Source organism: Crocodylus siamensis, chromosome 2 (genome assembly GCF_052110815.1).
Source record: "Crocodylus siamensis isolate JL-2025a chromosome 2, ASM5211081v1, whole genome shotgun sequence".
Taxonomy (NCBI): domain Eukaryota; kingdom Metazoa; phylum Chordata; order Crocodylia; family Crocodylidae; genus Crocodylus; species Crocodylus siamensis.
Genome location: NC_143396.1, coordinates 102,255,452 through 102,268,769, shown reverse-complemented (window position 1 = coordinate 102,268,769; position 13,318 = coordinate 102,255,452).

Here is a 13,318-nt window from a genome sequence, read left to right as displayed (position 1 = left end):
TCATTTTGTCATTGGAAAAAATCCTCTGGGCTGAAAAAATTAACTCATGTTACTTGAGAGCCAAAAGATTAAAATAGCAACACTAAAACACTTTTTTAAGGAAACGTCTTTTGAGTTATTGAGTATTTTATGAACCTAAAAAAATTACAAGAAGTGTCCCAGTTTTCATTTAAAAAATGTCTGTCTCTCAAATCAAGTAATGAACCTTTATTTTGAAAACCAGAAAATTCATACTTGTTGGTTACTTTTGTATTCAGCTTTACAACCTAATTTCAAAGTATTTGCACAGAATGGGTGTGGGCAGTACAAAATTCAGGTTACATACTTTTTGATATCCCAAGTTAGTATGAACTGTTTCCTATGAGCCAGCTACTATATCATTTTCTGTCAGAACAGAATGCTTGCCAGTGAACTCTATGCCTTACATTCACCCATTTCACTATTTTATGGAGAATACAGTAACTGTCACTAGATATAGCCAAGTAGGCGGCATTTGGTGTCAGAGCTGAAATCCTTGGATGAAACTTGCTCTATAATGTAGTCATTTGTTATTATTATGACTGGCTGAAAGGACTTCTTGAAAAAGTTATGAGTTTTGTGCTCACCAGACATCTTACTTAAAATTGCCTGTTTCTTTATAGCTTAAAATAATAAATGGACCAACCTATAAATAGGAGGAAGTGTTTTAACAACTGAGAATGAATACTGATATAGATCTTTAAAAAAGCTTTTTGGGCTTGATTTTCTGCAGTGAAATTTCATGTCCAAACAGCATGGTTGTGCATGACAATTAGATATAGAACTGAACATGCTAAATGAAAGTATCTGAGGTATGTTTCTGTTGTGTTATGTAAGTGTAATTGTGAGTACATATTATTGAGACATGATTTTTTTGTAGAAACCAAGTTGCCATTTGAAAATTATAGGAATGTTTCCTATTCTTAATAATTCCAATTCCAGTAAAGAGACGGAGGCCTCATTCACTGAGATCAATGTGGGACTTTCAACATGACTGATACCTTTGTGGTTGTGTAAGGAGAATTTTTATTTGCTCTGACTTGAGCATAACTTTGGGTCAATACTGAGAAATTAATAATGATGAAAACTCTGTCATCATTGTCCTTTCTGTATTGGTCAAAAGGTGCTCGAGGACTGGATCAAAATGTAAATTCTTACATCCTTGCCAAATTCCACGTGAAAATGTCAGTAGCATCAGTAGCATTCATAATCCTGTACTGCAGTTTCTTGCTATTCATTGGCTGCATTTACCCATGCACTAGCTTATTTTAATGCTCATTAAAGTGTCACAAAAACCCATGCTGTTCAGTTAATGTGCATTAGTATAGGCTAATGTACATTTTTCTAGTACCTCACAACGGAGGCCACTTTTACACATGCTCTGGGTGGTGGGGAGGGGGTGGCTGCTTTAATTAGAGCAGCTCTGAGAACCACTCTAATTAAAGCATGGCCGTGTCTCTTGTATCAGCATCCCTGAACTTAAAAATAGCGGCAGGCTCACTTTAACTAAAGCTCATTCAACAAGCTTTAGTTCAAGCACCCCAACCATTATTTTAAAGCAGGGGGATACTGATACATGAGACACAGGAGGCTGCTGGACCACAGTAATTACATTACATCAGAGCAGCCACTGCACTCATGTACAGGCACCTTGTGTTACTAGATTTAATGCGTATTACCTAAAGTGCATTAGTGAACATATAGAAGCACCAACTGACCACTACACAGGATGTTTTGCTACTTGTGTAGCCTTTCGCTACATGAGACATTTACTGCAGAGTTGACTAATTAGCTCTGCATTAAAACATTACCATTTACATATGCAGGGCTAGTAGGACAGAGTAAATTAAATAACTCCGCCATAGATTAGTACTGCCAGACACAAATACTATCATGTAGCAGAGTTATTTACTTCATCACTATGCACATGTAGACACTGACAAGGCTGGCTCAGGCATGCTGTTTCTTCAGTGCAGGGGTTGCCTACCGGCTAGCCCTAGCCAGCCCCTATGCAACACATTGAATTGGGTCAGAGCAACCCTGGGCTGGCAGGTTGACCTTTGGGGCCCCCTGCCCCAACTCAAAGTGCTAGCCATGCAAACATGGTGCCCAGGAGCAATGAACTGTGCCATAGTTTATTCAGCCATATTACAGCTGAGTTGACTAATTAGCTCCACAGTAAATTATCACAGTCTACATATGTGCCAGCATCTGGGTGCAGTAAATTAATAAACTCAGCCATAGGATTGTATTGTCAGACACAGTAATATCCTATGGCAGAGCAATTTACTCTGCCAAAATGCATGTGTAGATGGTGATGGGACTGGCTGGGGTACAAGGGTGCTGAAGTGTGCGGTGCTGCTTGTCACCTAGCCCTGCACTTTAGCACCCTCAGGCCTCAGCCAGCCTCTCTGCTGCCCAGTGCTGCAGAGATATTATCAAGAGCCTGGGGCTGATCTCAGGGGCCTCTGCCAGCCTGGGGTTACTCCACCCCAGCTCAAACTGCTGCAGTCCTGGGTGCATGTGTTTACACTGTGCCCAGAAGTAGTTTTCCCTGGCACAAACTTCACCAGAATTTATCATGTCGCCTTAGTGACACGTGTAGATGTACCCATTAAGTGTCAATAAAACATAGGTATTTATTATTAGTTCAGCCTGCATCCACATAAGATTTATATATAAAAAAAGATTCCAACATAATTCAGTGAGTTACTTAATAATCAAATGCTAGGGTTTTTTTTAATTGGAAAGTGTCCCTGCCCGCCCCCCAATTTTCAAACAGCTACAAAGGTGCCGACAATTATGATTTGGCTTGTGAGATTTTTCATGGACAGATAGAATGAGATGCTTTTCCACTAAATAATTCTCCTTCTCAAATCGTTAGCAGCACTAGATATTCACTCCAACATCCTGAATGTTTAAGGAGATAGGAGAATTGTATGATGTTGACCCACTACCCTCCACAACCTTGAAATCTACTATTCTTGCCCTTTATGAAGAAGATGAAACATCTAATCTTGACCCCAATCTTTTCCTCAGGGAATGTGTGCCCCAACTTCTAGTATTAGGTAGCTAGAAAAATCCTAGGGGTTTTTCCCTAGGGAAAGCTAGGGAATTCCTAGTTATACAACAGAAAAGCTAATCAAATTTCAGATTCAGCAGAATGCAAATATGTAACATGTATGTTGATACCACCAACCTCAATTCTCTCAACTCATGTTTGGAGGTGTTTGGTACTACTACTTTTAATGCTGGGAAAGTATGGAGCAGCAAGGCATTTTTTGATGTTAGTAGAGCTGGATTTTCACCTCTTCTCCTTAGTATTAAAGAACTCTTCCAGGAATTATGAGCATCTCAGTGTCTAGAAAGGAATCCAAATCACTCAAGGAAGCATGGGCACTGACTTTTATTTTTTCCAGGGAAGGGGAGGGGTTCTAAGATGATGGATATGTGGAAAGTTTTATGCATTTCAGGTGATGGCCCTCTTCCCAAGGGGGGCCCAAGGCCCTCGGGACCCACATACTTGGCACCTCTGCAAGGAGGAACACTATTTGCAGCTCAGTTATCTTTGCCCTTACGTAAGACAGTAGCCCTTTCTTGACCATCTTTATTCCCAAACTCTGGTCTGATGTATCAACTGATTTCTTTGAAATAGTGGTAATAGAAACACACACTCTACATTCAGTTTTAGATAGATCTCTATGTCTGTATGTCAAACTATTTGGCATTTCACGTAAGTAGACGTCACATCACAGAAAGCTCTTCAGAAGTACCAAGTGCCAACAACAAGGATGGAGTGTACATAAATATCCCTGCTGTGACTGGTTCACTGGTAGTTATACAGATAAGTACAATCCCAAAGGGAAAACATCATGACTATCAATGAAATAATGTATTGTATTTTATTCATAAATTTCTTAATGATGGGGGCCTGATCTTTTGAGCATGAAACAAATGAAACCCTTTACTTTTGGAGGATTGCCTGGACACCTATTATTCTCCTGAGACTTATAAAAATTTTTCTAAAGAAATAAAAAAGAAAAAGCAAGAAACAAAAAAGAAAAAGGGCCATTGCTTGGTACTTACTGGGCATATCATACATACATAGGGTCTACACATGACCCTAAGGCACCATTGTTACTGCACCATCATTTAGTACTTCCTAAGTATTAAACAGCTGTTATTGTGCCATGCCAGTGCAGTTATTTATAGCCACTACATCGCCATAGCAACACACTATAGTGAGGAAGTGCATTGTTATGGCCACTGTAACGCATTGCTATGGCTATTGTAACGTCTCATGTAGATGTGCCCACTTTCAGTGCAGTTCCTCAGAGCTCAAGCTGTTTAGAAACTTTGTAGCAAACTGTTTCCACATCCAAAAACATCAATTTGTCAGATATGAAATCTGTTACAGCAAATGATAATTTTTGAGGAAATTGTGAAAAACACTTTGAAATGACCACACTCTTATGAACCAGTATTATGTACCTAGAGATGCTATCCTCTTTTGTTCTGATCTTACAGGCCTCAAAGGTATATAACCTCCTTAAGTCGAGCCTTCCATTTCTTCCTATCTTTCACAAACTCTGTCCATCTTGTTGCATCTTTGCTACCCCTTCCATATCAGTATTTATATTATCTGCCCATCATTGTCATGGTCTGCCTTGAGGTCTAATACCCTCTACCTCAGCTTACAAAATCTTCCTCATGTGTCTTCACTCATCAATTCTTGAGATATGCCCTGCACATTTCATTCACTGACCTCTTATTTTGCACAAGACATCACGTCTTTTGTAAAGGTCCACATGTTCTTGCTTATATCTTCTCCTCCATACTCCATTTTTCTTGTATTGCACCAAACACTTTCGTTAGCGCTTTGTTTTCAAACACCTGCAGCCTTTTTCTATTTGACTTTGTCACTGTCCAGGATTCACATTCATCTAAAAGGACAGGTTGAACAATGGTACTATAAAGCTATTTTTAGACATGCTATTAAAGAGATTAATTTAGTATTCTGAATTTGAAACAGCAGATGAAGGCTTCAAACCCAAAACTGGATGTCAAGTTTCTCTTTTTCAGTATCAGTATTCTATTGCCCCAAGAAACAGAGCTATTTTCACATGTCAGTGTAACTATTTCATGCATCTTCAGGGAAGTTACTTGGGACTCTATGATTATTTTTACTAAATATCACTCCTTGATGAACGCACTAAGTCTCATGTTTCCCTGGGCAGGATGGTACTTCAGTATTTTCTTATGTAGAACCTTAGTGCCAATCTCTTTCCATTAAATAACTGTTTATGAGTCAAATATATATATTGAGAACTATTTGAATAATGAAGAAAATGATTTGGCTTTAAAATAATTGTGGTTCCATTACAAAATCCTGTAATAACTGGATTCATTTCTGGCAGTAGTAAGTGAGGTGTGGTTAGGCCCTGTCCACACTTTCTATTCTTAGGATACGTGAGGACACTCTACATATATATACAGAGTCCCAGCAAATAGTACTCACAAAATATGAATATATTTTGAGAGACTCCATCTTCTTTAAATGTAGATAATTTGTCTTATTCAATGACTTGGGATGTCACCTCCCCTCAATCCCAATTCCCATATCAGCACATGGCTTCAAAAGAAAGAGCTGTATCTAATCAGCAACATAATTGCCATGTCTTAGCTGGCATTCATCTAAGTACTGATAAGATCTGCCATGCTTAGGTTGTGAGGATTAACAGATTTTCAGCATGGGATAACTTGGCTGCGGACAATGAGAGGAGCAGGAATGAATGTATGTAACCTATAAATACCTTAGCTTACCATAGATTGGCTGTGAGGTTGAAGAAGAAGGGAGATAAATACAGCAATGCAACAAATAAAATATATAGATATGTGGTTTCTTTGCATCTAGGGTTTTTTTGGTGGGGAGAAAGAGATGGTTCATGGTGGTGCCCACACTATATCCCTAGCATAATACAGAGAAGGAAGAGTTTCTTATCAGTTATTTGCAAGCAGAAGGAATTAAGGATTGAAATTTCCTTAATATATGAAAAGTACTGCATGTGTAGACATACAAAATCAGGTTTTGATGACAGTGCTTCCCGAATGCATGTGAAACCATAAAAGGAGCTGGAAAGACTTGGATTGAATCTGCTTTGTATCCTGTGTTGGAAAAACATATAAGCCTGCAGAGACTAATGTTCCCTTTTAACAAATTATTATTGTCCTGGAAAACATTTAAGGGCATATTCTATTCAAAATAAAGATTCATTTAGCTACAATCAGCAAGGTTTAATTAGTGAGCATGAATTATTGAACATATGCTGCTGTTTTCTTCAAGTTTTAAAACTAAAGCCATACATACTCAAACTATAACGTGACAAAAGGGCATGTTGTACTAAATCATTCTCTGATGTTCTCTCTCTCTTTTTGACTGCAACCTTTTCAGTGGTAAATTCAACTGAACATGCTAAAAGCAAAATTTTAAAGGTGAGTTTTCAGGACTGCTGATTGCTCTTCATATTTCAAAACCCCCCACTATTTTAAACAAAACAAAGCAGTAATAATAAAAAAAAAGTCCATAACAAGCCAACATTTTCATCCTTGTGGGTTCAAGGAACTAAAGATGTAGACACTTAACTTGCTGCATGATAGCTTGGGTGGGAAGTTGTTAGCTTCCCCATGGTAACTGGCAATATAAACAAGCAATGAAAGCAAAGAGATAAGCCATCCATCAGATTGTCTAACATACCTGTCCTCATCTCCCCAGTCCACAAAGTCTGGTTTTGTTTTTTAATTGATTTTTGTTCAAGGTAGTTCAGTTCTAATGCAGCATACATTTGTTTTCTGAAATCCTATTGGTTATATTCAATATACTTTCACCATATTCTCGTTATAGTGTATTTCTCAACTATGTTTAATTTTAGCTTCATTGAATAACAAGTCTGATTAGTCTTGTACAAAATAAAAATCCAGAAACACCAAATTCAGGTTGTGTTTTGCTTGGCTTTTAAAAAATTATTATTTATTTATTTTGCATTTTAGGGCCCATATTTTGCTGTAGTTTGACTTGATTTAAGGTATAAAGGGATCCCTTCTTAAAGATCTGTATGCTAACTGTCATACAGACTCCATTAGAGTAATTGTGGACAGATACAGACTTTAATTCTAGTGAATTTAATTGCTAATGTTTGGAAAATATAGGTGTTACAGAGAAATCAGGTTTATTTCTCCTATTGATACATGTTGTTTCTGTCCTCTTTCATTATAGGGGTCAGGATGAACCAGGCCATGGGCAGTCACTGAGCAAGTTACTGTAGGCAGGCTGGTGTCATACCAGGTAGCCATTGCTGTCTGAGTCATCAGACTGAGGCTAGAGATAGTACCACAGTCAGGGCAGATGGTGGAACAGAGCCAGGAGGTCCAAACAGGGCAGAGGTCCTAGAAACACACACAGAAGTGTTGTTGGTGAGACAAGTCCAACAAGAAACAGAAAGGGTTTTATAGTCTCCCTGTCAGGGACTTGCAGTACACATAGTTTTCTTCTGGTCATTGGACTCTTCATCAATGTCCTCATCAATGTCCTCCTGGGAGAGATCAGGTTGGGCTTGGGCTGTTGCCTGACCAGTGGCTTGGTGGTGCATGGACGTTGCCTCTGTCTGCTGGCTCAGCTGCTCTGCATCTAATGTTAGTGGTCCTAAAAGTTGACTATGTACAGACATTCAGCAATTTCTGGGAGAACTGCTTTTCTCCTGGTAGAACCCACAAGTGTCCAGTGGAAAGCAATGGATATGGTGAGAGGGCTGGGGCACATTACTTGTAAGGAGAGGCTAAGGGAACTGGACTTATTTAGTCTGTAGAAGAGAAGACTGAGGGGAGGATTTAATAAAAGCCTTCAACTACCTGAAGGATGGCTACAAAGAGGATGGAGCTAGACTGTTCTCAGTGGTGGCAGATAACCTAACAAGAAGCAATGGTCTTAAGTTGCAGCAGGTGAAGTTTAGATTACATATTAGGGCTAACTTTCTCATGAATAGTGTAGTAAAGCATTGGTACAGGTCACCCAGAGAGGTGGTGGGAATCCATCCGTAGGTGTTTTTAAGACTGATACAGTTGAATGATCCTGCTTTGAGCAGGGGGTTGGACTAAAGGAATTCCTGATGTCCCTTCCAACCCTAACTTTCTATGATTCTATGATTCTAAGTATGCAACCATTCCAGCTTTTTCCCCTAGAACAAAAGTGGCCATTATGGGAGAAAAATAATTTGGACAGACTCAGTTGGAAATCATTCCTGGGAAAGTTTCTCCCAGGAGAATGAATGTCTGTACATTTTCCCATGGAACAAGGATGAGTTTCCACTGGCGCAAGAAAAGACTTCCAGGCCTTCTAGAGGCTGGGGTCACTTTGGTCTGGAGCAGGCACAGGGGGCAGTTGCTCCTGTCCCTCCCATAGACCAGGATGAGGACAAAGTTGCTTCTCACTTCAGAGTCGCTTGGCTTTGTCCTCTTGCTCTCTCCACTTGGTTCCTGATGCCCAGGGGCCAAGCAGAAGGAGAAGCCCTGGGCACCCTGGAATGAGAAGCAGGCAGGAGGTTCTCCCTGCTCCTCCGGTCCCCCTGAGAATGGGGAGAATGGAGCAGCACAGGTTTTCCCCAAACTGGGATTGCCTTGGTTTCAGGAAGGTATGAGGAGCATAGGAGAGGGTGCAGTTACAGACTCAGTGTTTGTACTGCTCCCACTCCTGGAATAATTTCTAGCAGTAGAAATAAACATTTTTACATGACCACAGTCTTTATTGCATACACTATTATAGCGCGTGTATATTATAAGGTAAAATATAAATATATTATAAAGGTAAAATTAAATCTTCATAGCATGTAAAATATCATATATGAATAAATTAGAAACATTGTGCATTGTACAAAATGTTAGGAACTGTTCTCAATGGACAAGCAGATGTTACATCAGAACTGAATTACCTTAGGCAAAATCAGCTACAAAAATATGGAAAGAAATAAAACATGTTATTAATATTACATTTTGATGAACGTGTTTTATGCACTTATTAAAATATCTTTGAGATTAAGCAATATTCTAAAATTGAGAAGAGAAGCAATCTTTTTATTCAAACCAGTTGTGTCTAACTTCCAAAGCTTGTGCGCTATGGGAAAGTGATTTAAAATGCATAAAGAAGTTCTGGAGTGTATAAGAAAACAATCTTGCTTTATACAGGGGAACTTACGCTGAAAACTAAAACTAAGCATTTTGGCAAAAAAAGACCCTAAGACTGATATATGTGTGTAATAACAGCTAAGGCATTCTCTCTTAGTTACTTTTGTATTTTCTTTTTTAATATGTCAGTGTTAAGCAGAGAAAGAGTGCCAGAATGTCACACATCCTTCTTCTATGCTTACTTCTGGCAAAAGAGATTTGGATGTAATCTGTTTCAAGTTTGCCAAGCTTTTTCTAAGAGATTTGCATCTAAGGTTCTTTAAGACTTTACCATGATTTACAATCTCCAGGTTTTAAAAGTTAGATAGTCACAAATGTGGATGCACACTCTCTTGTCTGCTTGCACTGCTATTTTGAGCACTTGTAAGATACAGTGTATGGGGTGGAAAACATTATTTGAAAGCTTAATGTAACACAACTTAGGGATGGGGAAGGAAAGATTCTAAACCAACTGTCCTGTTTTCACTGAGTACCCACAATGCTCCTTTGTATTCAGCACTGTATAAATAGAATGAGCATTTCTCAGCTAAGAATCTCTCACAGGGTGACTAGATCTTCTAATGATATACCCTCGGTGCATCTACACAAGATACTTCACTGCACATTAGACTAATCCAATGTTCAGTCAAGTGTCATCATCTACACTTGTGTGACATTTATTTTAAATTAGTTTACTTTGCATTTAGTTAGTACCTATAGATACAGGTACTAGATGAACTGCATAATAGCTACCATGCAGTAGTGCATGTATAGACACTGACTAGGAGCAAATCTGTTGCGGGGCAGGGAGGTGGGCCTGCCACTGTCGCTGCCACCACCAGCTCGTACTCCTGCTGCCCGGTGTACTCTGCCCACTGTGGCTCCTCTACCCAGGCCTCACAAAACAGCTCCTCCCAGGCCTCCCAGATGTTATGCAGCATGCAGACTATAATGATAACCATGGGGATGTTGGTCTTGGTAATTTCAAGGCAGGTGGTGAGGGTGCACCAGTGTCCCTTCAACCAGCTGAAGACATACTCCATGAGGGTGCAGGTCCAGCTCAGGCTTCCCTGTATATGTAGATGCCCGCCTGGGAGCATTTACTCATGGGCAGGAGGGATTGGGGCTGGGGCTGCCCAGCTGGAATGGGGGTCCTGTTACTCAGGGAGGGGGGAGGGGGAGAGGGTCATGGGATGCAGACGCTGTAATGCTGAGAGTGGGAGGTGTGCCCTGCTGCTGCTTGCCCAGCCAGCACAAGGGGGTGGGGGGCAGGATGTAGGCATAACTCACTCCAGGTGGAAGGGGAAAAGTGGCAGCAGGGCAGAGCCCCCACTCCCAGTGCTGATGCATGCACGGTAGTGCTGGGAGTGGGGGCTATGCCCTGCTTTCACCCAGAGTGAGCTGCACCTGCATTGCATTCCTCCTCGCCCTTGCCGGCTGGGCAAGCGGCAGAGTGGCAGAGCCCCCATGGTTCCCCGTGTCCCTGAAGGCGAAGGCAGGCACAGTCAGAACAGCTGTGGGAGAAGTCCCCATGGCTGCTCTGCCTGGCTCCTTCCCCCACCTGGCCCCAGCCTAGTCCCAGCACTTAAAAAAAAAATGCCCCACACTCACCAGTTGCAGATTCAGCAATTGGGGCCTCTGGGCACTCATGGCAGAGCCTCCCTATTCAATTCCCCAGCCCCCAGTTCAATTCCCCATCTCCCTGTTTGATTTGCCTGGGAGCTGGGGTGGCTCCGTGTGTCAGCTGGAGCTCAGCACTGCTCAGCCCCAGCTCCCAGACAGTGCCATGGGGCAGCTCCTGTGTGGGTGCCAGGCAGGGGGTGCAATCTCCACTCCCGCCTGATGCCCCATGCTGCATGGGGCGGCTCTGCCACGAGCACATAGAAGCCCTGGTCAGCACTCTTGCAGCCAGTGAGTGCAGATATTTGGGGGGTTTTTTAAGTGCTGGGAGGCTGGGGATGGGCAGGGGATGGGGATGAGTAGGGCAGCCACAGGGGCTTCTTCCATGGCTTCCCTACCCAGGGAGAGGCAGGCACAGCTGCCCAGGTGTGTCTGCCTCTCCCCAGCCAATCTGCATAACTGAATTTCTCCAAATCAGTGCTGAATCTTCCAAAGCTGATTCAGCTGAATCACTTCAGGACGATCATCCACATCTCTGAATCAAATCACTGCCCTCCAAATGGGCCAAATCTGAATCCAAATTCAATGCTTCCATGTTCACACAGGCCTACTGGTTAGGTCTATCCTTACTATAAAGGAGATAGTTGGAAGGCTGTAGTTGATGAAGAAGTTCAGTCCTTTGGTAAGTGCAACTATGGAAAGGGACATAAGTAAGACTAACCATGATGTGATACATTCATATGGTAAAAAGGAGCAGAAATAATTTGTGCCTCACCTATTTAAAAGCTGTGGTATACTTCCTGGTATAGGCTAAGGCTTCCAGGGGGTTGAACAAATTTGTGTTTCTGATTCAACAGTAGTTCTGTGGACCATCGCCCCTATCTAGTTTTGGAAAATAGGTTGTGGTTGAAAACCCATTATATACAAAATCTTAAACATGCTTTTGCACCTAGTGTAGATACAATTTAATGACTTTAAAAAATTGTTACCTGGTCATAACAGATAGAATAGATTTCCTAGGGATGTTGTGGACTCCATCATTGGAGGTTTTCAAGAAGATGTTGAACAGCCACTAGTCAGGAAAGATTTAGATGTAGCTATGCCTATGTTCTAGTTTAGGTATTTCCCATGCTTCTGGGCAATCTTGGTTGCCACATGAGGTTAGGAGGGAACCTCCAGCCCCTTTTCCCCCTTACTATCACATGTATGTGGGGGTGGAATTATACCTTCCTCAGAGGCACTGTGTGTTGGCTGTAGCAAAGGATGGGGATTTTAGTGATATTCTTGCTGCAACTTAAATCTGGAGGTTCCTCAATAGAGGGTCTTGCCCTTCCACTCAGGGTCAAACCAATTGCCATATTGAGGGTCAGGAGAGAATTTTAGCCCATGGATAGATTGGTATGGACTGGCCTGTGGGGATTTGCCTTCCTCCGTAGTGCAGGGAGCTACCCTTTTCCTGAAATTTCTTGAGTGTATTTTTAACAACATTACAGAAACAGAACTTTGGCTGCCATGTTCCCTCTGCTTTCTCTATGGCAGGTTAGGGTGTTAAGTCTTGTGTTGTGTCAGCAATTTTGGTAAGAGTTTAGACAATGGATTTGTATTAGAAGGTTTGGATCTGATATGCAGATTTGGGATCAGATGTACAAGAAGCAAATTTATTGTTACTCATTTGTTTCATTATGCTAATATAAGTAACATAAGATAAGTGCCATAAAAACTTTAAAATAAAATAGTGCTGATAATAGTGAACATTTATCCTGCTGAGAAGGGTAAATCAATGCTTGGAGAGCTTTGTGCTGCTGTGGCTATTCTGCTTCCAGGACCTGAGCTACTTCACGCATATCACTACACAGCACTGTATTGTGCAGTGTAGCTATACCTTGAATAGGTCAGTACAATACACGTAGCTCTCTGCTTTTCCAATTTAAAATCCTAGTGCTTTTATTTTTCCTAAGAACACATTCTCCAGCAAGTGCTAAAACAGCTAATGATCAAGCAAACAGTTAATGCAAAGTTAATAAAGTGCCTGCTTAAGATTAAACAACTGGAGTGACAAAAGCTTTCTTCGTGCACACAGTGCTAGTACTAGACCATCCATTGGTATAAATAGGAATTGCTGCTTTGAGGTGTACTGAGCTGTATTAATTCACACCAATGGAGTATCTGGGTCAGATGCATCTTCCAAACCAAATCCAACAAAGTGAAACATGGCAGCTGCCAAAAGTTATGAAATACTCTGACAATATAACCCAGCTTTAACTGGATCTGTCATATCAGCTTTATTCAAAATGGCTCATTAAAGACCAATTCTTCGTCCCTGATAGGAGTTATATTTTAGTATAGTATAGCCTAACATTTGATCATCATGCTACAAGATTTACAAACCATGAGAGTAATTAACTTTGACAGCTGCGATCTGTTTGCTGTTTGGGGCATTTTTACTGCTGACTAATCTTAATAATTT